At 47.2% G+C, this 24460-nt stretch overlaps 1 protein-coding gene and 1 long non-coding RNA gene across 6 annotated transcripts in view; one reads left to right on the top strand and one right to left on the bottom strand.

Moving 5' to 3' along the window:
• The window catches only part of LOC147000554 (uncharacterized), a 129237-nt gene that overhangs the window by 47374 nt on the left and 57403 nt on the right, over window positions 1–24460 (top strand). The window contains exon 1 of one of the 4 annotated variants that reach the window (XR_015045981.1): window positions 22542–22712. The exons of the other annotated variants lie outside the window; for them this stretch is intronic. The gene's annotated coding sequence lies outside the window, so the exon portion shown is untranslated. Of the gene's footprint in view, window positions 1–22541; window positions 22713–24460 lie in introns of those variants that run through there. 4 annotated transcript variants of the gene reach the window in all.
• Window positions 139–19237, bottom strand: LOC110283866 (uncharacterized). 2 transcript variants are annotated; one of them, XR_003835277.2, is made up of 4 exons: window positions 19117–19237; window positions 15489–15749; window positions 9089–9349; window positions 139–505 (listed from the first exon to the last, which is right to left on the bottom strand). It is a non-coding gene; the product is annotated as an uncharacterized LOC110283866 (long non-coding RNA). The 2 variants fall into 2 exon arrangements; XR_002376883.3 differs by lacking the exon at window positions 139–505 and having other exon boundaries at window positions 5026–9349.

A 24460-nucleotide genomic window follows, 5' to 3' on the forward strand; every position in this document is an offset into this window, starting at 1 on the left:
ACGCTCACTCAGGCGGTCTCCATTGTGACATCTGTCCTGTGTCGATCCCAGCAACCCTGGTGTCCCGACATCAGGCCACCAATCTCCTGCATTGTGTCCTCCCACCTTGTCCATAGAAGGCCGTGTAGATGGAGGTAATAATTTTGGAGCTTTAATTAATGGCTCTTTAGTCTCAATCTCAGAGATACTTGATGAAATGACCATGTGGATGACATGACGGTGTGAGTGGAGCTGAGACACAGGTAAGCATTTTTACCCCAGGCAGGTGAGGCTTTGTGGATGAGCACCAAAATGCTATGAGGTCACCTCGGGCTGCTGGTGCTAAGATTTATGATCTTCAGTGATGTCACACAGCCTTCTAACAGCACTGCTCTGCTCATCTTGAGACCTCGAAGCAGGAAGCAGACAGCTGGCAGGCATCAGATCCTGTTTCAGCTTCCATCCACTCAAAGCCTTAAGGAATTGGGTTCACAGCCCGTGAAACCGAGATCTCTTCTATGTAAAGCTGAAAGAAGCATGGAAGTAGACTCTTTACTCTCAGTGACTCATGGGACACTGGCCATTTGAGATCCAGAGGGCTCTAAGGTGACATCAGGGACCTTTCACACTGGTGCCAATCTTTAAATTTACCAGCACTATCAAGATATTATCCAGTTAGTTCCTGCTCACACAAGCCTCTGACTGACCCATGCTGATGTCACCTGTTGGTATCAGGGTATCAGCACTGCAGATCGGCTCTGGACCTAGTGACATCACACATCGGTGACAGGAACCCGCACATCTGTTGCCAAGGCAACCGCCACACATTCCCAGAATCCACTTGGCTCACCTCCCAACCTTTACCTGCAAGTGGCTAATGTCACTATCCAAATAAACAGGCAGATCCCTCTGACACCTCTCTACCCCCGCACCCTGCTCCTTCTTCTTCTCCACCACCTTTGTCCTTTTCTCCTATAATAAACCTCTGACACATGGAACCGTTTTGGCCTGGTGTGGTCTGTTGGGATGAGAGGTGTACTTCTAACACAACAATCGCCCAATGTGTTTGTATGCATGTTTCCCCCCCATGCCCTAGAGAAGATGCAGAAGGAGGCTATAGCCTGGCCGAGTGATGTTCCCAGGGGCTTCTACAGTGTGTGCTTTGTGTTTATTAAGGATTACTGCGTGTGCTGCTGAGTTTACATTTCCCAGAAACTCTCTGGGCAGGCTCTGCTGTGCTCCACATTTCACAGGAGCAGTAAAGAGATACAGAAAACTTAATTCACTGGACCCAGAACCACACAGCAAGTGAGTGGGAAATGCCACACATGGAGGAGGCTCACCACCGAACAAAACATCGCATCCACTTGCAGTATCCTGACCATTTTGAAAGAGAAAATGATTTCTGAACATGTACCTGAGTTTTGCTTTAAGTTAAAAAAAAAAAACAAAGAAACAAACAACTAAAGTCATTAGAAGATTTAATTCAAGTTAGAGTAGTTAGGATGGGGGACTGTGATGACCAGAGGTTTGTGGTACCTAGGGTGGCTCTGAAGTGTTCTTATTTCGCCCTGTGTATAGCAAGAGCCAGGCCCATGAGGCACCCTGGGCCCTCCCAGTGTGACTCCTGCTGAGGCAGCTTCTGGGCCTGGCAAGAATGCAGGCTCCAGGCTCACCCTGCTCTGCTGACGCAGGTCCTGCCCTGAGCCGTATATCCACGGCAGGACACTGCCTCTGAGCTACCCTAAGCCCAAGTTCTGTGGTTCACAGTCTTTGAGACTGTGGCTATGATGTAACAGGTGGTGTGGTTAGCTGAGCACAGTCACTGATGCTAAGATGGCCTCCTTGGCACTGGTGCCAGAGCCACGGCCACTTGGCTTTCTCCTTCTTTGAGTCTCGAAATGGGCTTGTCTCTCGATGGCTTTTCCTAATCACTGTTTAAAGGGGAAAGTTTGGCTGTTTAATCCCGGGGCAGGAGAACTTATCCCAAGTGCCTGGAACAAGTGGTGTTGGGCCATGGTGATTCGCCAGAGCATCCAGCACACTTGCTAGGTTCTGGGGTCACTGTACCACCGTGTGTGGGCTGTGCCTGGGCATCTGCATTTACAAAGCTATGGGGGTTGAAGTCACACTGGGGGCTTCTGGCTCAGCATAAAGGGAAGCTAAGTAGCCATATGGCAGACTATGGATGTCCCAGGAAAGAAGACGGTCAAGGGTGGACACTGTAGTAAGTAGAAACCCAAGAAAAGCTGCCTCTGCTGACAGACAGGCAGGCAGAGGGAGCCCCAGGACCCAGACACAAGTGTCCCAGTATCAGTCTCTGGGCATGGGCTCAACTGTGTCATGCTTTTGATCAACCCTGTGCACCCTAATTTTAGATAAATGGATCCACAAATCCTTCTTGAAGCCATGCTATCAAGGTTACAATCCCTGCACAAATCCAGATGGGTGCACCTGACAAGCCAAACAGCCTGCCAGGGCCTATTATGTAACTTACTACTGAAGTCACAAACTAGCTTGGCTTCCCAGGGCCAGGCTGTAAGCAGACAAACAGGTTCCCCCAGGGCCTGGCCCTGGCATCTAGCATTGTGATGTAATGCACTTGGAGAAAAGAGAGTCGGGAAGTCATGAGCTGTCTCCAGAGAAGGATCAGGACCCCTAGCCTTTCTGTGGAGGAAGAATTCTTCCATGGTAGACAGACCCTCTGGCATTACACAGGTTGTTCCCTCTGGGGTAAAGGATGCCCCTGGGCCTCTGTCAATGAGAAACCCAGAGCAGCATCTGTGATTGGCTCTGAGCACCAGACTGGGCAACTACAGGGAGCTCAGAGAGCCTGGAATTTAAATCTTACATAGACAGAAGGCTTAGGAGTTCCCAAGACTTTGGAGTCTTTTAATCCCTGGAGAAAAAAGTAGAAAACCATTCATTCTTATTCGTCAAGGAAAATGATAACTGACTGACTGACTGCCGTCCCTGAGCTCTGTAAGGCTGCTGTCCCCGGTCGGTCACCCAGACCCTTCTCTCTGAGTGGACAGGGGCACATTGCCTCACACTTCAGGAAGCACATCCACCAAGGAGAAGGGACTGCTGGTCCCAGGGCCTCCAGGTTGCATGCTGTGGACTATTACACACTTCAAATACCAAAGAGTCTGAGACTGACTTGACAACAGACAACACTGCATTGAACACAGAGAGAAACAGGTTTTACAGGACATGTGGGAGTCGGAAAAGTGGGTGAGAGAGCAAAGTCTCGGTACAAGGGAAGAAACAGAATGTTCCTGGAACCTGGAGTGGCCCGTGAGGTTGAGGTTAAATGCTAAGCATTTCTGTTTTTAAAATATGTTGTGAGCTTTTCCTCTTGGTTATAAGCTGAGGCAGATTTTAAAATAAATGCTGCCTGCGTTTCCTTCCTTAGGGGAGAGTGAGGAGACCCTCCCCACACCAAGCTTTCTCCATCTTCCAAGCCTAAGTCACCTCTGTCTTCAAAATATCCCCTGCTGCAGTTAACATAAGGTCTTCCTCCCCTGGAGTCCTCATCCTTCCAGAATGAAGAATTCTAAGAACCAGAAAAGTTCCAAACACCTTCCCCAGAAGCGCGTGCCCGCAAACAAAAACCCCACAGCAGTACTGAGAAATTCAGGGTTTTAATTGTCTTTATTGATTTATGCATTATCTATATATTTCTAGGCAAGGTCTCATTTAGTCTAAGCTGGCCTCAGATTCAGTATGTAGCTGAGGATCTCCCTACCTCTACCTACTGAGTACTGGGATTGTATGCATGGTACCGCTTGGCCTGGTACCATGCTGCCTCTGAGCTGCTCTAAGCCCCACTTCTGTGGCTCATAGTCTTTGAGATTGTGGCTATGATGTAACAGGAGGTGTGAACCCCAGAGCTTTGCGCATGCCAGGCAAGCACGCTATCAAGTGAGAGACAGGCCCAAGCCACAAGAATTTCAGGTTCATTGGTGCCTTAGCCCTGAACCCTGTGCAGGAGCCCCATGTTCACAGCCATCCATCTGTGGCCTAGGCTATATCCCTGTGGCTTCTGTTCCAGCATGCCTCCCTGGCTAAGGGCAGTGACTTGCAACCATTAACTAAGTGGCCAGAATTTTGTAACCAGCCATGTCTTGCTGCCAGTGTTTCAAGAAGTTGAGTCAAACTAAGGGACAATGTTCTTTTCCATAGCACTGAAGTCAACTTGATCCTCCAAGCGGTGGGCCCCTTTTCTAGGTCACCAATGGCATTGGCCACAACAGCCATTGACAAGGAAGGAGGGGGCGGCACTATTAGTAGCTAGTCCACAGATGTATGACCTTGTCTGTACCCATTTCCTTTAGGTGACCGGCAATCCAAGGGCTACAGGTCAGTGTCATGTCCTTAGCTTGGAGAATGGGTAGCAGAGAAAAGACACTACTGGGATGCATCCGCTCAGAGCATGACATAGAGCACCCCGAACTCTAAAGTTGAAGCTTGTGTGCATCCTTGCTACAGAGGGCTCCGTGCCTGGGTGACAGGGTTGTTCATTAGGAGACCTTTTAAAGGGAAGTTCCTGGGGCACCCCATCTGCACTGGAACTTCAGCTTCAGAGTTAGCCTGGGAACCAGTGGGTCCCTCCTCAGTGAATAGGTGTTGGGGTCTCCCTGGCTCAGTCATGGGTGGCTCTTCTAGCCCAGAGCACTGGATCCTCTCTGCGTTCCTTTCTTCTGAGCACCAGAGCCAATTAGGGCACAGGTGTGTGCTGCTTTCCACCTGACTAAGGACATACAGCCTTGTGGTGGCTTTTCTCATAGCCCCTCCCTTCTCTTCCAGTATGTATTCACACAGACACAAGCAGATGCACACACTACCAACGCATCTGATACAGGTATTAAATAAACATGATTTCATAACCTCCACAGGCAAGGACACCCAATCAACCTAATAACCATATAAGAAGAAATGCTTGAAAGTAAGAGTTAGTTCTCTCTATTTCATTTCAAATAGGCACGGCCACACTGTTCATCATTTAAACCACTCAAACTCGCAGTAAATAGGCTCATACTGGCGTTGCTCTAAATACATTATTTATTTTGTTAAAAAATTTATAGTGTGCTGCTCATCAATAATGCAACCCACAGGAGAATGCAAACTCACTTCAGGGCACACCTCACCTGAGGGCTCCTCCTCCAGTCCCTTTTGTAACCAGGCTGGCCTATGTGAGAAACTGGCAGCCAGGTGGCCAGAGGAGGAGAGGTATTCTACACTCATCCACCCACCGAGGTAGCGTGGCAGCCCAGGGCCTCGTCCACGTCACTGCTCTTGGCTTGTGGTAAACCCCAGACCTAAAGACTTTGTTATTCTGTTGGAGTCTGAAGTTTGCAGAACCAGCTGCCGAGGGATTAGGAGCTGTGGGGGTGTTGCAGGACCTGTTCTCAGGAACACACCAGTCACTGACTGTGGAGGGAGTGGGGCAGAAGAACCTGGCATAGTGGGCTTAGATGATCTTCGCAAAATCCCCAGAGCACAGGTCTTGCAAGTCTAACACATTTTACATGGTCTCACCAGGCGTTAATAAGATCCTATTGGGTCTAACAGCTCTCCATCACCCTCTAAACCAGCGGTTCTCAGCCTTCCTAACATTGCGACCCTCGTGTTGTGGTGACCCCCAACCACAAAATTATTTCATTTCCACTTTGTAACTGTAATTTTGCTGCCATTATGAATTATAATGTAAATATTTCTGATGGTCTTAGGAAATCCCCATGAAAGGCCTGTTCAACATCCCATAAGGGGGTCATGACCCACAGGTTGAAACCACTGCTCTAGACCGAAGCCAGTACTTAAGCAGTCAGTGGAGTGGGTCTTTGTTCAAGACAGAGTTAAGACCTGACTAGAAGTGCTGCCTTTAGACCCAACCAACACCCAAGGGACACAGGCTTCACTCCACAGGGTACCCCTGCCTATGCCTCCTCACATCCAAGGATGAGTGATCAAGTGGGGGAGACTCTTCAGGCTGACCCTCCTGGCTTGTATGGGCCCAGAATCACCTGCGTTCCTTTCCAGGTTTAGCAGCAGGCGGCTGTCAGTCTTTGTGGAGACAGCACGGGCTCCCCCAGCTAATCATTTCCACTTCCCACGTCACAAGACCATCTTCTTCCGCCAGACCAGTATGTCAGGGGTCAGTGCCAGACCCGTCTAGAGCCAGGGCATGAAAGCCAGCTTTGCTGGGTCAGAATCTCCAGACCTGGGCTAAAATGTGAACCCAGGAGGAGCTAACAGACCAGCAGCTCAGGAAGCAGGGCCTAGGCTGCCTCTTTTTTGTTTTGGTTTGGTTGGTTGGGTTTTTGTTTTGTTTTGTTTTGTTTTTTGAGATAGGGTTTGTTTGGTTTTTATTTTATTTTATTTTTGGTTTTTCGAGACAGGGTTTCTCTGTGTAGCCCTGGCTGTCCTGGAACTCACTCTGTAGACCAGGCTGGCCTTTAACTCAGATCTTTGCTGCCTCTGCCTCCCAAGTGCTGGGATTAAAGGACTGTGCCACCACCGCCTGGCTTAGGCTGCTTCTTTAAAAAAAAAAAATTAAGTTGGCAATATGAATTTATTGTTTATTATTATTTACTCTTGTATATATGCACCACACATATTGATCATGCTCAGCCCCACCTTCTACCAACTCCAGTCCATGCCCTCACCACAAATCTCCCAATTTCATGTCTGTTTGGTTTGGTTTGTGAGCCATATAATAAGTGACCATGTAACGGTTTGGAGCTCTGGGGGGGCTCAGCAATGGGAACAACTAAAACCAGTGACAAACTGGAGTGAAGGAAGGAAGGGAGGGAGGGAGGAAGGGAGGGAGGGAGGAAGGAAGGAAGGATTTCATGATTTCATAACCTCCCCAAGCAAGGACAGTAATCAACTTAATAACAATACAAGAAGAGGGAGAGTATAGGGGACTTTCAGGATAGCATTTGAAATGTAAATGAAGAAAATAGCTAATAAAAAATTTTAAAATATATAAGAAGAAATATTTGAAAGTAAGGATTGGTTCTTTCTATTTCATCTAAAATAAGCACTGCCATACTGTTCTTCGTTTAAACCACTCAAACTTCCTCCTTCCTTATTCCTTCTTGCCTTCCTTTCTTCCTCCTTTCTTCTTTTATTCTTTTCTTCCTGCCTGCCTGCCTGCCTGCCTTGACCCAGGGTTTCTCTGTGTAGCCCTGGCTATCCCAGAACTCACTCTGTAGACCAGGCTGGCCTTGAACTCAGATCTTTGCTGCCTCTGCTTCCCCAGTGCTGGGATTAATGGCGTGTGCCACCACGCCCGGATGAGTGACCTGGATTTTAAATGAAATCCGCTTCAGTTGGAGCTCACCATCCCGTGGGATATAATTTCTAGCTTCTGTCCTGAACACAGCCCCCTATTTGACAGAGAGGAGCCTATGCTATGAGTACTCATCCCAAAATTTAGAGAGAAACTGGGTCTAGAATTGTGTAATGTGTCAATTTCATGGGAATCCACGGCTCCACGATGAGAGAAGGGTTGAGCGCCATTGCGATTCCTCTGACTTGGGTTCAGTCTACAGAGCTGTGTGACAGTGGTGCTCAGAATCCGCTGGTCCCTGGTAGGGAAGGGTGCTGCCACATACCCAGGTCTGCGTGCATCAGTGCCAGCCGCACTTACACAGGGAAAGCATGCCTCATGAATTCTGAAGTCCTCCCATCCCGCCCAGACCAGGTCTCTCTTATCTGAGGTGAATCAGAAGCACGGGGATTTTCCCAGCAGGATACAGAGAAGACTTCCATCACTGTGCTTAGACAGGGTAAGCCAACTAGCTTTCACAAAATGCTTGGAATTTAGCACATCTACGTGTGATCCACCAGAACTTCCTGTCCCAAAGCTTGAGGGCAAGAATACTGAAACTTTCCAGAGTTGGGGGTGGGGGTGGGGAGTACCAAATGAAGAGCTGCCTCCCCTCCCCTCCCGTTTCATCAGACTTTAATTTCCACAATGAGATGTTTATATTTTTATCTTCTGGGTCCAAAGCCTGTAATCTCTGGAATCCAAGACCTGGTCTCCCACCTCAGGTTTAGGGCCTGCCCTCTGCCCTCTGTCCATGGCAGGCTGTTTAACACTTCTAGCTTTTTTGGCTTTCTTATCTTTGGAGGCAAGCCTTTTAGGAGATAAGCTAACATTCCTACGACAGGCACTCCCTCACCCACGACCCCAGAGGTGTCTCCATTAGCTGGTGATGTCTTTAGACAAAAATGGATCACCAAAAAGTTACCTATGATGTAACCTGATAGCTGAAATAACTATTTTGAAATTACTCAATAACTGAAATCTCAAACCATATGGAAGTGTCGGCATTCCAAAGTGGGGGCTATAGGCTAGGGGTGAGGATGGAGGATGCTGAGGTTGTGGGTAGAAGCTGAGTGGCTCAGGCTTCTTTAAATAAGCAAAGATGGTTCTTAACCCTCCAACCCTGGAAGGGGGTGGCACTGGAGGAACTTCATAGCTCTTTTAAAAACAGAGTTGAAAACCACCACTGACAACAGAGGGAGGTGGCACACATTTGTAATCCCAAACTTGGGAGGCAGAGGTAGGTGGATCTTGGTGAGGTTGAGGCCAACTTGGTCTACATTGTTTGTTCCGGGACAGCAGAGAGACCCGGTCACCCTGTCTCACAACAGCAACAGCATCAACAATAACAACAATAACTACAACATCAACCAACCAAGCAAGCAACCAACCAAAAAACAAACAAACAAACAAACAACCCAAAAAACCTATAACCAGTCCCCAGAAAGAGGCTTGCCTGATGCATTCCAGTTTCTTCATTCAATCACAGATGTTGAGAATTCATCCCTGAATATTTTGGTTTTGGCCATATCCTTTCGGAGGCAGCCTAAGGATAGTTTATAGCTTAGAGACTGTGGGGAATAAAGTCATATGGAAGCTATGGTTGCTGTAGAAAACTTTCCTGAAGACAGAGGTCTAAGTGTGGGTGATAGGAAACTTATAGGCCTTCTGTTACTTCTCACAGGGAGTAGACAGCCTCTGGAGTTAAGAGAGCTTAGTCCAAGGCGCTCTTACACCCAGAGACAATTGTGACCTTGGTGCTGTGATACTCACAACAATATTCCCACCCAGAGATGCTTCTGTCTTCAGTCCTGGGAGCTGAAGTTCAAGTTTAGGTCCGTGTGACTCCGTGCTGTTAATCCTCACACTCTGTGACAGGGCAGCTGAGGCACGCACGGCTTAACCTCTGTGGTGCCAGTTGCCACACTGTGAGCCCTTTCTGCTCATAGATGGTTTTGCAACTATGACACAGGATAGATTGCTCCTCTCTTTCCTTTGTTCTCAGCTTTTAGTCGTTTTCATTTTCCGACATTTCTGGAAACAAAATTATATCGGTCATCAACAAGAGAAAAGGAGCCAGTAGACAGATGATGTGATGCAGTGCAAGGAATGAGTTTATGTGGCTGTTGGAGATGGGCAGTTATACAGGGCAGGCCACCAGTCAGGACCGGCTGGACCACTGTCACAAGCTGCAACCCCTGTTGATGGAGGTGTTCTTACTTGGGAGCTCTCCATGCATGCCTGAGTGCCTTCAAACTGATGATCAAGCCCCTCCCTGAAGCTTGGTGATGATGGATGCTAGTTGAAGTAGTTGCTTTCGCAGAGTTGGCTGCGTCTACAGAGTGTCTGACCAAGTGATAGGAGCTGAGCCCAACCTAGATGACACGTGAGCTAGCTCTCACAGCCCGCCCTTGGCAAGTCAGCATCAACCACAAAGCCACTCTTCTACCCACAATGGTTCTATCACTTATAACCAAACACACAGTTAACCATGCTTTCTGGGAGCACACCGAACATCGGCTGAGAGTCACTCTTCCCTTTGACACTCTTCCCTGTGTGTCACAAACTGTCATGAGCAGTTGCTTGCTGTCAATTCATCTCAGGTGAGATGAAGAAAGAAGAGTGGTGTAGGTACAAACATTAAGAATAAAATCAGGAAGAAGTCCCACAATAGTTCAGTCCCACAACTACACCTGGTCGTGAGGTTCAAACCAGTATTTATAGCTACAGATTGTGAGTGGCTTGTAGCGACTGTGACCAGTCAACTTTCAAGTGTTGTAAGCTGACGATTGTTAAATGTCAAAGAAACCCAGGACAAATGGCTGAGGTACCTATTAAGATATCAAAGAGGACACTGGGGGCCAGGCTCTTTCAGCGTCTCAAGTACCTGTAACAGAGTCTTGGCTCCTCTCAGGACTTCTCACCCCTGCAGTCTGTCCTCTCTCCTCTGAACTCTGCTTCCCTTCTCCCAGCTTCTGATTCTATATAACTCAGCCATCTTGGCCATGTGCTCTCTTGGTTTTCCTGTGCCCTCTAGCTTCTCATTCTCGTGGTTCTTCTCCCTCTCCTGGTCCCCTCTCATGTTCACTTCCTCATATCTATAATAATAATAATAATAATAATAATAATAATAATAATAATAGCCTCCTCAGCCATACACCAAAAACTTCCTGTCCTCATTTTCATTCGATGGTCAGTGGAAACTGTGCTCAGGACTTTTTTCTAAGGTTGGGAATCCTTGCTATGGTATCTTCCCATCATGCTTTGCAGTGCAGGGGCCAGCCATGTTACAAAAGAAGAGTCAACACGTTGCTAAGCGTGATGCTCAGTGTGTTAGGTGTATTATTATTTTTTGGTTATTATTGAGACAAAGTATTATGAGTGTTCTATGCCAGGAAACTTAGAAGCATTTGTGTTTTTCTCCAATGTCAGAACTTATTGAATTACAATAAATTCACGTGCTATGTTGGTTTCTGGTGTTGTCATTTATAAGCTGCAATTTCCCTCGATTGCCTCTCTTGACAGTTCAAGTGGACCACACGAAGCACAGAAGCCATGCTGAGCAGACACACATCGGGTGGTCAGATAGCCCTAGGTCACCATCATCTGGTGGTATTTTTCTTAGTTGGGTCCGGGTGAGGGTGTCGCAGCCCTTGTTGGTTTGGTGTGTTTGATAGTTTCTTGGACCTGGCTTTTCTGATATGATTTTAACATATCGCGTGTTCAAATGTTCCCACCCTAGCTATGATAAGTTTATAGGGTGGTACCCTTTCAGACGGTAGGGTTATTATTTGTCAGTCTGTGCCTCATGGTTGGTGCTAGTACACAGTGCAGAGCGAGGTGCAGAGTCATTGTGTCTGCATTTGTACCCAAAATGAAGGCAAGATCTGCTGCGTGAAATGGAGTCAGCCACCTAGCTACAACTCAGCTGGAAAGCCCCTGGGTAGATTACACATATGAACTAATTTAGAGCAGGGGGCACAGCCTGATCCCCACACATAGTAACATCAAGTAGCCCAGGCTGGCCTTAAAATCATGATTCTCTTCCCTTAGCCTCCCAAGACACATGATTACAGATATGGACTTTCCTATCCAGCTTTGTGAATTATTCATTATTTATTTTGATGTTGGTATTGAATACAGGCAGGCCCTCATACATACTAGAGGCAAGTACCCTACCATTGAGATAAATGTATTTTTTGACTTAATCTTTTCAACTAATGATAGATTTGTTGAGGTAACACCCTCTTCCTGGTGTAAATAGAGGACATCCTCTCTTCTTCTGCAGTCTACCGTGCTTGCTCCCTTCGCTCTCACCAGGCGCTCACCTTCCTTGGCTGTCTGTTGAACTTCTAAAGGGTCTAAGCCATTGGCTGCACCACTGAATTAAAGTCTAGTCTTTCAGTAATCTTTAACTCAAGACCTGGCTGTGACAAGAGCAAGAACTTCCCGAAGGGAACTAGCTGCTCCGTCCCAGGCTCCTCTTCCTGGCTGTGCTGGAGAAGCAGCCTAGCCTTCCCCAGCACCATCCTCAGTACCCCACAGCCAGCACCATCCTCAGTACCCCACAGCCGGCACCATCCTCAGTACCCCTCAGCCGGCACCATCCTCAGTACCCCGCAGCCGGCACCATCCTCAGTACCCCGCAGCCGGCACCATCCTCAGTACCCCGCAGCCGGCACCATCCTCAGTACCCCGCAGCCGGCACCATCCTCAGTACCCCGCAGCCGGCACCATCCTCAGTACCCCGCAGCTGCAGCCGGCACAGGCCCCCACCCCCATTCTTTGCCTGTTGACTCAGATACATGAGGACCCCTGAGGGGCCAGATGACATCTTAGCTTCCAGCTGAATGAAGTCATTGTTGTCATTGCTCCCTGGTGGAAGCACTCCTCCCCATGGACCCAAGGCCTCTGTCCTAATAGAGCCAAGGTCATGGAGCTGGGAAGCAAATATTTTGTTAGCGGCTCCCTAGAGGCCATGGAGAGTAAAGCCAACTCTTCCACTCTTTAGCAGCAAGACAAGGAAGTGGCCATGTTTTCTTGCTATGGATGAAGATGAACACATTTGACCTTTTTTGTCATAAAGAAACAAATGGAATAACGAAAACATTAGGAATGTGGGCATCGCAAAGCCAAGGAGGTACCTAGAGCCTCTGGCGTCTGCTCTTCTCTTTCTGCATCACCCACGACACTAGCTTTTCTGCTGTGCTCACCCCAGCAGCACATGCACGCACGGGATTGGAATCTATTCTTTTACATTTGCATTTCTCCCACATAATGCTTCATTCATTTAGTTACTAAGTTATCCACACATCCCATCATCTGCTCACTCAGCCTTCTTTCATTCATTTACTTACTTAACAAGTGTTTATTGAAAAAAATTCTGAGCACTGTTCTAGGTGTAGAGGGTTATCCTTGTAAACCAGGCATGTAACGATCTCTGGTGTTATTCACCTTGACACCAACAGACTGCATTGGGTGACAAGGGGTGTTTGGGGGGGGGTGAAGAGGTGGGTGATAAATAGAATTTGAATTTCATAAAAAATAATTTTTTTTTCTGAGACTGGGTTTCTCTGTATAGCCCTGGCTGTCCTGGAACCCACTCTGTAGACCAGGCTGGCCGCGAACGAAAAATGAAAATTTTAACCTCAAAAGATCAAGACAATTAATAGGCAAGGCAAGACTGAGAGGAAGCTCTGCATGACATGTGACTGCAAGACTTGGATCCAGGCTGAGGCGCTCCAAACCAACAATCACGGGGCAAGACACCATACAGAAACCAAGAGGATGAAAGATGCTTGGCATCGTGCATCAACACAGAGGTATCAATTAAAGCCGAGGCGAGCATCATTAGGGTGACGGTGACATTGATGAGAGGCCTGCACAGACTAAAGTCAGACATGCACCTCTCAAGGCCAAAACTGTAGCTTGGTGGTAGAGCACATACGTAGTGATAGGTTCTTTTTTTTTTTTTTTTTTTATTCTCCCTTGGTGACACAAAGGCCAGACTAGAGCAGATTAAATGTAGCTAAAGGCAGGTTTATCAGGAGGCAGCTCTTCAGTGGGTTCACCGATCTCACAGGTAGAGGTCAGTGAAGTCACACATCCAGGGGGTTTTATAGAGCTTAGGTGAGAACTGATAACTTATCAGCTAGGAGCTGGGATTGTGCCCTTATGTGGTCAAAAACTGAGACCCTGGGTGAGCACTCTAGAATGTGTGGCCGGAAACTTGGAAATAAGGAGTGATAGCCTGTTAGCCTGGAGTTTTTTTCCCTGTGAGGGAGGGGTTGGGGGAAAACCCTGGGGCGAGCAGGGGTTCCATCCTAACACTTAGCATGAAGCTCAACCCAGGTTCGACCCCTCTCTCCCTAAACCAAAAGCCCCCCAATCCCAACATAGATCCTCCCTATAATCTAACAATTCCCCTCTCACCCAAGGAAACAGAGAAATCTGCATCCACTCAAAGGCTTGTTCTGGAATTTACAAGGCAGACCAAACTGGAAACAATCCCAAATGGGAAACAAAATGTCCAGTAATCAGGAAGTGAGTTACCAATGGCATGGTGTTCACAGCAGTAGGACACCATTTAGTAACAAAGTGACAGATGGCAGACATAAACAATAGCATCACTGGGCACCAGAGAAGCCAATTGTGGAACGCCAGACTGTGTGGGGCATCTGTGTGGAGGCCTGAGCTGTAGAAACAGCAGAGGAAGGTTTGATTGCAAAGATGTGATAGAGAATTTGGAGTTGATGTATGAGAGAGTGACAATCCACGGAACATGCAGGGACTCTGTTTATCTTGGGTGGATGATCCAAAAATCAAAGGGAGAAAACGGGTAAGTGCTTGGCTCCTTTTCTCTTCCTTGAGTTCAGCTTGAGCCCCTTCTCCTGTGGAAGGCAGGAGCTCCCTCAGGCATGGACAGGCTGGACAGCTGTGAGCTGCCAGCCTCTCCTGAGCTCTAGGGTTTGCCCCCCTCTGACTAAGGGCGAGTGCTTTGGAACTCAAATTCCCCCCACATGTGTGCTTTGCACGCTTCACAGGTGGACTCTAGGAGAAGTTCAGCAAGGAAAACGAACTGTGACATACAGGCTAGGTCAGGCCCTCACAAACCAGATATGAGACTGCTGCTCACACCCAAAGAGACTGGTGAAAATGGGCCAGCAAATAGGTCAATAGGCTCTGCCTCTCCCGTCATGCACTCACCATCCCCATTCTTCTAGGGTGTGAATTTGTTGCAGAAAAACGTTGAATGTGAGCAAAAGTGTGAAGAAAATTAACCAGTATGACTTCGGTAGTCATCCCTGGGTTCCTCCTCTTTGCTCTATGCCTTCTTCAGAACTGTGATTATAGTGTATATTCCATGTCAACATATTTGTAATTAATACATACCAAAAAGGATACATGCAACTGAGTATTATTTTACAATGCAAGGCTTAATTACGGCATGGCATTCCACCTTATGAAGGTACTATAATTTACCAAATTGGGTATGTGTTATTGGAAAATCTCTCCACACTTTCTAAGATCTTGAGCATTTGTGCTTGTAGGTGTTTTCCCAACATCTCCCAAGGGTGGGGATGCCTTTCAGGGTGTCCCAAGAGCGGGACAGCTAGGTGACTCCAAGGAGAGCTTGGCTAGGCTCACCCAAGGAGAGTTGGCATCAAAACTTGGGAACCAAACAGTTAACAGCAGCCAGTACTGGGTCACTGTGGTCCTCTCATTCACTGGAAGACAGTCTCTGAGCCAGAGGAGACTGTCCTGGCAGGACATTTTATTTTGAAAAATCTATTCAAACAATTGTTTTTTTAGGGGCTGGGATGATGGCTCCAGTCAGTACTTGCTATGCTTGAATGGGGCCCTGAGTTTAGACTCCCAGTATCCATGTTTAAGCCAGGCATGGCTCTGTGTGTGTGTCTGTGTGTCTGTGTGTGTGTGATGTGACCCCAAAGCTGGACGTGGGGCATAGGGAGTAGAAACAGCTAGAGCTCACTGCCTAGCCATCCAATCAACTTGGTAAAATCCAGGTTCAGTGAGAGACTCTTATCTCAAAAACTAAGGTGTAGAGTGACTGAGGAAGACACTCCACTCTAACCTCTGGAATGCACACGTAGACACATGCAAACACACACGGAAATGTACATATACCACCTCTATACAAACATAATTATACCTTGTGGGATGACAAGCAGCTGCTGAGTAAGAATGCAAACCGTAGTGTTGTTGCTCTGACTTCACGGAGTCTGCTGTTCTGGTGCGCAAAAAAGGATAAGGTGTTCTGCTGACCAGAGGGACTGGCAAAAAAGTGATCTAGGGAGTCTCTGTCACTATTCAGGTCCACGAAGGTAGGCAGGCTTGCTGGCATGGTATGTCCTACAGAAGGTGGCAGTCTCCTTCATCTTTGCAATGAATCCATTTCGCCCCAGGTGAATATCTGTCCAAAGCAGTGTGGATATTGTGGTTACCACTTCAAGGTACAGCATTCCATTGTGCTCTCTTTACTGACATAAAGTGGGGTGTCAGATGGACCCTGAGGTCCATATAACAGCTTTGGTATCAGTGCGGGCAGAACCCATAATTCCCTTTTCTATTCAAGTTGCCATGGACCTTTCCCATTATGGATGGGGCCAGGGAAAGTGGAGCTTTTACATCCTTGCATCCCCAGGCTCTGCTGGCAGCTCTTTGGTTTGAGTGGTGGCTTTGGGCCACCCACACCTCTGGATCCCTAGAGAAGTGTGAGGGCCTCTTCAGGTCACACATCTTTTCAGAGGAATGGTAGGAGAAGAATGTTTGCTCAATTTAAAACACAGATTCTCAGGGGCACAGATGGCTCAGCAGTTAAGAGCACTGACTGCTCTTCCAGAGGTCCTGAGTTTAATTCCCAGCAGCCACATGGTGGCTCACAACCATCTGTAGTGGGATCTGACGCCCTCTTCTGGTATGTCTGAAGACAGTGAAGGGTGTACTGATATACATAAATAAATGAGCCTTAAAACAAACAAAAACTGTGGACTCTCCATCTGTGTGGCAGCAAGCCTTGGTGGCAAAGGTCCTTAGCACAGTTGCAGGCTCAGCTCTGACCTTCATCTGTGTCTGGTACCAGCAGAGGGGCAATCCAGCTTCCCCAGTGAGATCCCCAAGCCAGGGTTCAAGGAACCCACTTCACTTTGTCTCCTGTGTGCTTAGTGCATTGGGCGTTCTCCAGGATGGGCTCTTTCAGCCAAGAAGCACGGGCTTCCAGCTATCTTATGGGCTGACATGAAGAAGGCACATACACACAGAATATCAGAAAGGAGATGAGTAACCAGAAGACAGCTGAACGAACAGGAGAAAGCCTGCCTCACCTGCTGCAGGCAGGCCTTTGCAAACCTTTGCTTTGTAGGCAGTTCCAGGGCTCTCTCTGTAGAGCTGAGAGCAGGGTCTCCACAGGAGGGGCTTACATATGTGAGGTCAGAGCAGGCAGGGGTCAGCCAGGAGGGCTCTGAGGAGTTATTCACATACTTTATTGTCTCTTCAGACCCTGACAGCATGGCTGGGCTGGATGCCAACAGAAGGTGTAAACTTCTGTCGCTCTCTTTTGGAATCCTGGGGAATCTGCAGAAGCTCTCTGGGGTGAGGACACCCTGCTCACTAACTTCACAGGTCTATGTGTTAAACACAGGACCCTGGAGCAGTCTCTCAGAGCTCCACCTCTGCATGCTGATTGTGTCCTGAGGGGAGTTGGATGGCTCCAGACACCTCAAGGTTCTGTGCCGCTCAGGCCTCAGAAGCCTTGCAGTATCAGGCTCTACTGAGGCTGCCTCTAGGTCTGAGGCCCCAGGGACCAGGACACACCCTCCCCGTTCACTCAGCTTTCATCCAAGTGGATTGGAGCTGCCGCTGCGAAGCATGGAAGAGGGCGGAGCTAGCCAGTTCCACATTCTGCAGGCTCACTGGGGAGTAGCTTTGAAAGTACTGTAATTTAACCCAGATCGCAAGGGCATTGCAAGTTCAGGGCACCATCCTGGGCACTGAAAGGCCTGTTTTTGTTGTGGCTAATGGGTATGGTTGTGAGTAGGGACTTAAATAGCCTTTTCCCTCCAGGATAATGGCCAGACACTGTCAGGAAGTTGCACAATGTCAAATCTGAGTCCAGGACACAATAGAGTTCAAAAAGATAGAGTGGAGTAGGTTGAATGTCAGCCTCTTTGGATGAATTTAGGCCTTTGTCTAAAATGAGCTGTTTGGCCAGAAAGCCCACACTTGTGCAAACACTGAGAGAGGCCGAGTCCACTGTGGAGCAGGGATAATGGAGAGCCAGCAACTTTAGGAGGGTTCTTGTATCCATTCCCAGTCATAGTCTTTGAAAAATGCCTTACTTCGGAGGAAGAGGATCAAACAGTGGGGCTGGATATGGGTCAAAGGTTTCAGGAAGGCTTCTGTGTCCACACAGGACTTCCTTCCTCGCTCAGGGAATGTGACAGGAATCCCCGCCCAGGACTGTGTTTGCTCAACAGCCTGGGCATAGTTTCCAAGTTGGAGTTCCCCACACAGGTGGACAGTGTGGGAGAAGCTCCTAGAACAGATGACTAGATAACAAGGGTGAGACAGAATGGTCGGACCAGGAGGAAGGACCGTGGAATTCAGCGGGTGGAGGGGCTGACAGGCAAGGAGATGAGGAATAAGGTTGAGCTCGTGAGTTTGGGTGTTGGAATGTAGAACCGGCAAGCTGTTGCGTTCGGGCACACTGTGCCACGGGGGCGTTGATAAGGAAAGCTGAGTGTCCTTTCCTGCCTCTCTTCCACTTTGGGTTTGTCCCCTTGTTCCATGTGACAGAGAGTCAATAGTCTTGGACACAGCCTCAGGGGACAGCAGAGGGACAGTCTCTACAGTGGCCTTCCTGGGTATGGCCTGTCAGATCTATAGTAGGGAAGAGGAACGACAGGTCACATGAAGGACAGCCCAGCCCAGACAGAGGGCTTCTGTACACAGAGGGAGGGTGGACACACAACTACACTCAGACACAAACATCCCTCAGTTTCCCGGTCTCTAAAAAACACGTGAATTGCCGGGCAGTGGTGGCACACGCCTTTAATCCCAGCACTTGGGAGGCAGAGGCTGGCGGATTTCTGAGTTCGAGGCCAGCCTGGTCTACAGAGTGAGTTCCAGGACAGCCAGGGCTACACAGAGAAACCCTGTCTCAAAAAAACAAAAACAAAAACAGAACATGTGAATTTAATATTTTATTGAATATCATTTGAGACAATATACTTCTGATCCTGTGGCTGTCACAAAATAGGCCCCAGTAAATGGCAACTATCACCAAAAATGTTTTTAATTATACTTAGTAAATTACATTTGCTCATGCATGTGTGCCATGTGATGTGTGTGGAGGTCAAATGGCAGCCTGTGGGAGTCTATCCTCTGCTTCCACGAGGGACTGAGCTCAGGCTATCAGGCTTGGCAGCGTATGCCTAGAGCCAATGAGCCATCTCTCTGGCTGTGCTATCTTTAAAAATGACTTTATTCTTTTAGAGCATTTTTAGTCTCACAGAGAAGCTGAGAGGAGAGTGTAGAGATTTCCCATGGACCTGCTCCCCTCAGGCAAAGCCTTCCATTGTCCCCAGTGTTTCAGTTGTAGTGGTGAGTTTTTGCTACACCGCTTTATGCTTCCGGCTGGTCGTGCTTCCCACCACCCAGGAGATCTTTGGATCCAAGAATGAAACACAACACACACACACACACACACACACACACACACCCCAGCTTATTTTTGAAGTGCCTTCACTACCTCAAAGGCTAGGCACTCCTAAACCACTCACCTGAATTCTCACCTGGTTGGTTAGCTTTCTCTCCTGCAGTTCCTTCGTCCCATCGTCCCATCCTTCTCCCCCAAGTCATGGGGAGTTTCGTTCTCCTCCTGCCTACTGTGTCCCAGCCCACACAGCTCTAAGGATTCCACCCCGGCTCCCTTTGCCCAGGCATTGGCTGTTGGAATCTTTATTGATCCATCAAAAAACCAGTTGGGGACAAGAACCTTTAGCATTGGGACACACAGATTCCTGGTTGAATCAAAGCATTAGAATCAATCTCCAACACTCAATAGTACGTTTGCTGCACAAATGAGTGTCTACCTACCCACCGCCACCCAGAGTCCACATTTGGTTAGGGTTTACTCTTGGTGTCCCTTGAGGGTACAGTGACTTTTCTTTGTACATGCAAATTCTCACTGAAAGTCCCTGGCTTCTGCCTGTTCACCTCTCCCATGTTAGCTTTCTACCAGTGTAACAACCTACTTGAAATTATCAATCTCACAAAGGAAAAAAAAAAAGGGCTACTCGGGCTCCCAGGGTCAGAGGTTTGAGTCCCCAGCGGATTGTGGGTTGTGACCAGGAACTCATGAGAAGAAGCTGTGCCTGCAGGGACTGCTTGGTGGATTAAAGCTTTTAGAACTGTGGCAGAACTGGAATGTTGCAGGTCCAGAGGCCAATTACTGTATCTCAGGCTAGCTTTAGCCCTCTGGAACAGCCAGTTATTCCTTGTCCACTTCTGTGCAAGAGCTAAAAACCTATGACTAATAGATAAAAAACCTTTTGGAATCTATTAACAGACTACTGGCTTTCGCCAATGCCAAAGCTAAGACTGCCATCATATAGCACTTTGGGCTGATAGGAAAGCAACTCCATCTTGCTGTTACTACCTCTCTGATGTCCCCAACAATGGATTTTAAACTTGCCTTGATTTATGACTGTCATTTTTATGATTTTTGTAAAACTATAAAACTTCATGAGACTGCTTTCATGTTGAAGCTTGGAATTTGGAGTCTGTATTCCTGAACCATGGTCACTCAGACTAGCTCCAGAACAAACTTATCTCTTACTTCCTTTAAGACAATAGTTGTGGTTTTTGCACAGATGGTTTGTTCGCCTCATGTCAATCAGGAGCAAAGACCCAGACAAGAGCCTGGAGTCCCAATATTCCTCAGTCATTCCACACTGCCACATCTCACACTTTTTCCCACCAGGCCTCACTTTTAATAGCACCAAGCCAAGGGCCATGCTTTCTTTCTTTTCTTTCTTTTTTTAAGATTTATTTATTTATTATATGTAAGTACACTGTAGTTGTCTTCAGACACTCCAGAAGAAGGAGTCAGATCTCATTACGGATGGTTGTGAGCCACCATGTGGTTGCTGGGATTTGAACTCAGGACCTTCGGAAGAACAGTCAGAGCTCCTAACCGCTGAGCCATCTCTCCAGGCCCCGGCCATGCTTTCAACACATAGGCTTTTGCAGAACATCCAAGTCCCAAGCTGCACTTCCTCCCACGTAATCGCAGATAGCCACTGGCCTTACTGAGGTCAAAATACTGTAGAGCTAAAGTTAAGATTGCTTCTTCTAGGGCTGGAGAGATGGCTCGGCGATTAAGAGCACTGACTGTTCTTCCGAAGGTCCCGAGTTCAAATCCCAGCAACCACATGGTGGCTCACAACCATCTGTAATGAGATCTGATGCCCTCTTCTGGTGTGTCTGAAGACAGCTACAGTGTACTTACATATAATAAATAAATATTTTAAAAAAGATTGCTTCTTCTACCGTGTAAGGTTTTTATTTCCTGTCAAGCTTGAGAGATCATTCTTTTTTAGTGTTAACTGAGATTCCACTATTCATTCAGCTGTAGCACGGTTTTTTTTATTTGTCTGAAGGCCATCAGGGTTACTTTTGATTATGAATAAAACTGTATATGAGCTGCCACGTGAAGCTTGATAAGTTCCAACTCCTTTGGAGTTAGAGCTCATGGATTTTTCAGCATTAGGTCTGCTGTAGCTCCGGGTTCCTGGAGGAACACTTTGTTAAGTCAAGGAAGTTCCCTTCCATGCCTCATTCTCTGGGGGCAGGGAGCTGATATTTTCATAGATGAGCAAAAACGGGTTAAGGAGAGCTCACAGGGTTTAGGAGAGCTTACATTTAGAGCTGGTAAAAGGTACTCATGTCAAGGACATTCCCAGTGTTCCAAGCAACACGTCGAGTGTCCTTGTGAGAAGAAACCCAGCCAAAGGCTACAAAGAGCTGACCTGGGATTGGAGCCCAGTTCACCAACAGGCTGTTATTTTCAAATTTCTTCAGGAGAAATTCCTCCAGTGGGGCTGGGAGGAAGGAATATAAGTGTCTGATAGTACCCCAAAATAGGGCTTCAGTGGATGCTAGGAAACTCACCGTGGACCTAAGGTCCTACCAGCTGGCTTCAGGCCTATGACTGCCACCTATGTGTGAGCTCAGCCTAGCTCTGGAGCCCAGAAATACTCAGGGAAAGCAAGTAATGACCCAATTTATTTATTTAAGATTTATTTATTATTATATGTAAGTACACGGTAGCTATCTTCAGACACACCGGAAAAGGGCGTCAGATCTCATTATGGATGGTTGTGAGCCACCGTGTGATTGCTGGGATTTGAACTGAGGACCTTAGGAAGAACATTCAGTGCTCTTAACTGCTGAGCCATCTCTCCAGCCCATGACACAATTTATGAGAAATGCTTTTCAAATGTTTTCTCTTGAGATAAGTCTGAGAATGAGAGGTGGGGTAGAGGAGGTTCCTTCTTGTGTGCTCAGGTGACCTGGTATGGTCTCCTGCGACTGGCTGGTGCCAGATCAGGTGACCAGGTATGGTCTCCTGCGACTGGCTGGTGCCATACCAGGTGACCCGGTATGGTCTCCTGTGACTGGCTGGTGCCAGATCAGGTGACCAGGTATGGTCTCCTGTGACTAGCTGGTGTCAGAACAGTTGAGGACACAGAAATCTTGCTTTATGAACACTGCTCAGTCTCAGTCTAATGACGATTGAGGATTCATTACTGTTTTGAAAACCACACTAAGGAAGTTATATTATTATAATCTCCTGTTTGACTCTAAAATCTTGGAAGAGAGTAGAGACGGGTTCACAGATGTCCCTCCCACAGGATTCCTTAGCATAATTCTGTGTCCCTCTTAACTGGGAAAGCTGGGAGTTTGATGTTGCCCCAAACTAGGTCAGTGGCATCTTGTCCTACCCCAGTGGGGACTGTCTTGCGTAGATCATGGCTCTTTATCCTGGATTTATTTTCTCCACAACTGGGTAAATTCCTGCCAAGCTAACAGCTGGGGAGCCAGCACCCCTCTACATTTATTGTCTTAAGGGGTGGCACGGTCTTTGTTAGGTAAGGCTGCTGGCTTCTGGGCAGGTTCTTACTAATATATTTGCAAATGAGAAGAGAACTGGAGAATGGAGATCCAATTTGAGATCAGTCACCTCAGATTTTCTCTCTGCATTGCCCACAGAGACAGGAAGGTTTACTACAGTTGAGCAACTTTCTCTGCTGGCTCAGGGACCTGCAGTGCCAACAGGAGCCACATAGTCCCACTCTTTCTGCACAGAGTACAGGTCTGTAGAGCCCGTTTCTGGGAGTGGGTTCTTGTATCATCTGGCAGTGTCAGACAAACCCCTGTGAGAGTTACACAGACTGGTGCCAGGGACTTGGAGTCTGAACTCTGCACCACAGCTCTTGTACCTAAAGAATAGTGGACATCGCAGCAGATATCAACTTAGCCAGGCAGAAGTTTGCTGTGAACACTTCACTTACTGAAACAGCTCAGCCAAGCTGTGATGGAGGCTGGGGAAGCTGAAGCTATCATGAGCCTGAGCTGGCCCAGAGCCCAGGGCTATCAGGTTTCATAAATGCCATAATATTTTGATGTTGCTTGTTTTCCATATAACCCATGTTCTTTAACATGTCCAAAATTTGTAATTGATCATGTCTTTGTGTCCCTTTAATCAATAATTTTGTTTCAATTTCTTTTTGCTCCCCAGGTAACAAATACATTTTGAAAAGTCCTGGAAAAAAATGAACGCCATTATTAATAGACATTCAAACTTAACACCTAAAGTTATATTTTAATTTTCAGGATAAGAAATGGTTTTCATTTTTTATTTGTTTATTTATTTTTTATTTCTTTACTTGTTTGTTTTTTGATTTTTCTGAGACCAGAGTTTCTCTGTGTATCCCTGGCTATCCTGGAACTCATTCTGTAGACGAGAATATTCTCAGAGATCCATCTGCCTCTGCCTCCCATGTGCTGGGATTAGAAGTATGCCACCACCATTCAGCTAGGAATGGTTTTCAAAGCAAAGCACATTCCTCATGAAAGTGAAGACATGGAAAACTGACATATTTGATGATGATTTTGATACTTAAATTTTTTTCTTAATAAAATAAAAGCCTAGACATCGTGACCTAGGCTTTACTCCGAGCTCTCTCCAGGTGGATCTCTGTAAGTCTAAGGCTATTCTACTCTAAATTGTGCGTTCTAGGCTAGCCAGGGATACATAGTGAGGTCTTGTCTCTCTCTCTCTCTCTCTATATATATATATATATATATATATATATATATATATATGTATATATATACCCTTATTGTTGTTGTTGTTGTTACTGTTGTTGTTGTTTCACTACAGTGTATAGTATTAGCACATGTACACAAAAGCCCAAATCGGTGTCTTGCTTGCTTTGACTAGCGGCCAGTACCTGAGTGTTAGGTGCTCTTACCTGTAGGTGAGGCCAAGAGAAGCAGGATACTCTCTCACAGGAACAAGCTGTGGGAAATCCTGAGCCATGCAGGCTGAAGACCCCGAGCTCCCAGCTGCAGGCAAGTGCCACCTTGCTTTTTCAGCAGGGTGAGGGTCAGCCCTGAACTGCAGCTCAGGGAAGTCACAGCAACAACCGGAGACACACAGTAGCTCCTCCTCCAAGGCTGCATCCAGAGAACCACCTTTCTGCTGATTAAGCACAGGGATTGCAGCCTTCTGGGTTGATGGAGCAGACTCTCTCCAGAGGACCATATAGGTGACCAAGATCCCAGCCCTTTCCTGGGAGCTAGTTAAGGCATAGATGGATCCAGGATAAGCCAGGCAGACATACTCTACAATGAGACAAAACAAACAAAACAAAACAAAACAAAACAGGACATCCCTTAAGTATGCCTTCTAACCATTCCTGTCTGGAATTGGAATTGAATTGTATTACTTGTTTCTTGGGAGGCGCAGACAACAATACTGCATCAGGCTGTCCTTATCTGTGTTTGTTGATTGCATTATTTAAACATCCTCCTTGGATTGTCCTGTTACTTCCCTCC

The sequence above is a fragment of the Mus caroli genome, unplaced genomic scaffold (genome assembly GCF_978045245.1).
Source record: "Mus caroli unplaced genomic scaffold, Mus_caroli_1 scaffold_18, whole genome shotgun sequence".
In the NCBI taxonomy this organism is placed as follows: domain Eukaryota; kingdom Metazoa; phylum Chordata; class Mammalia; order Rodentia; family Muridae; genus Mus; species Mus caroli.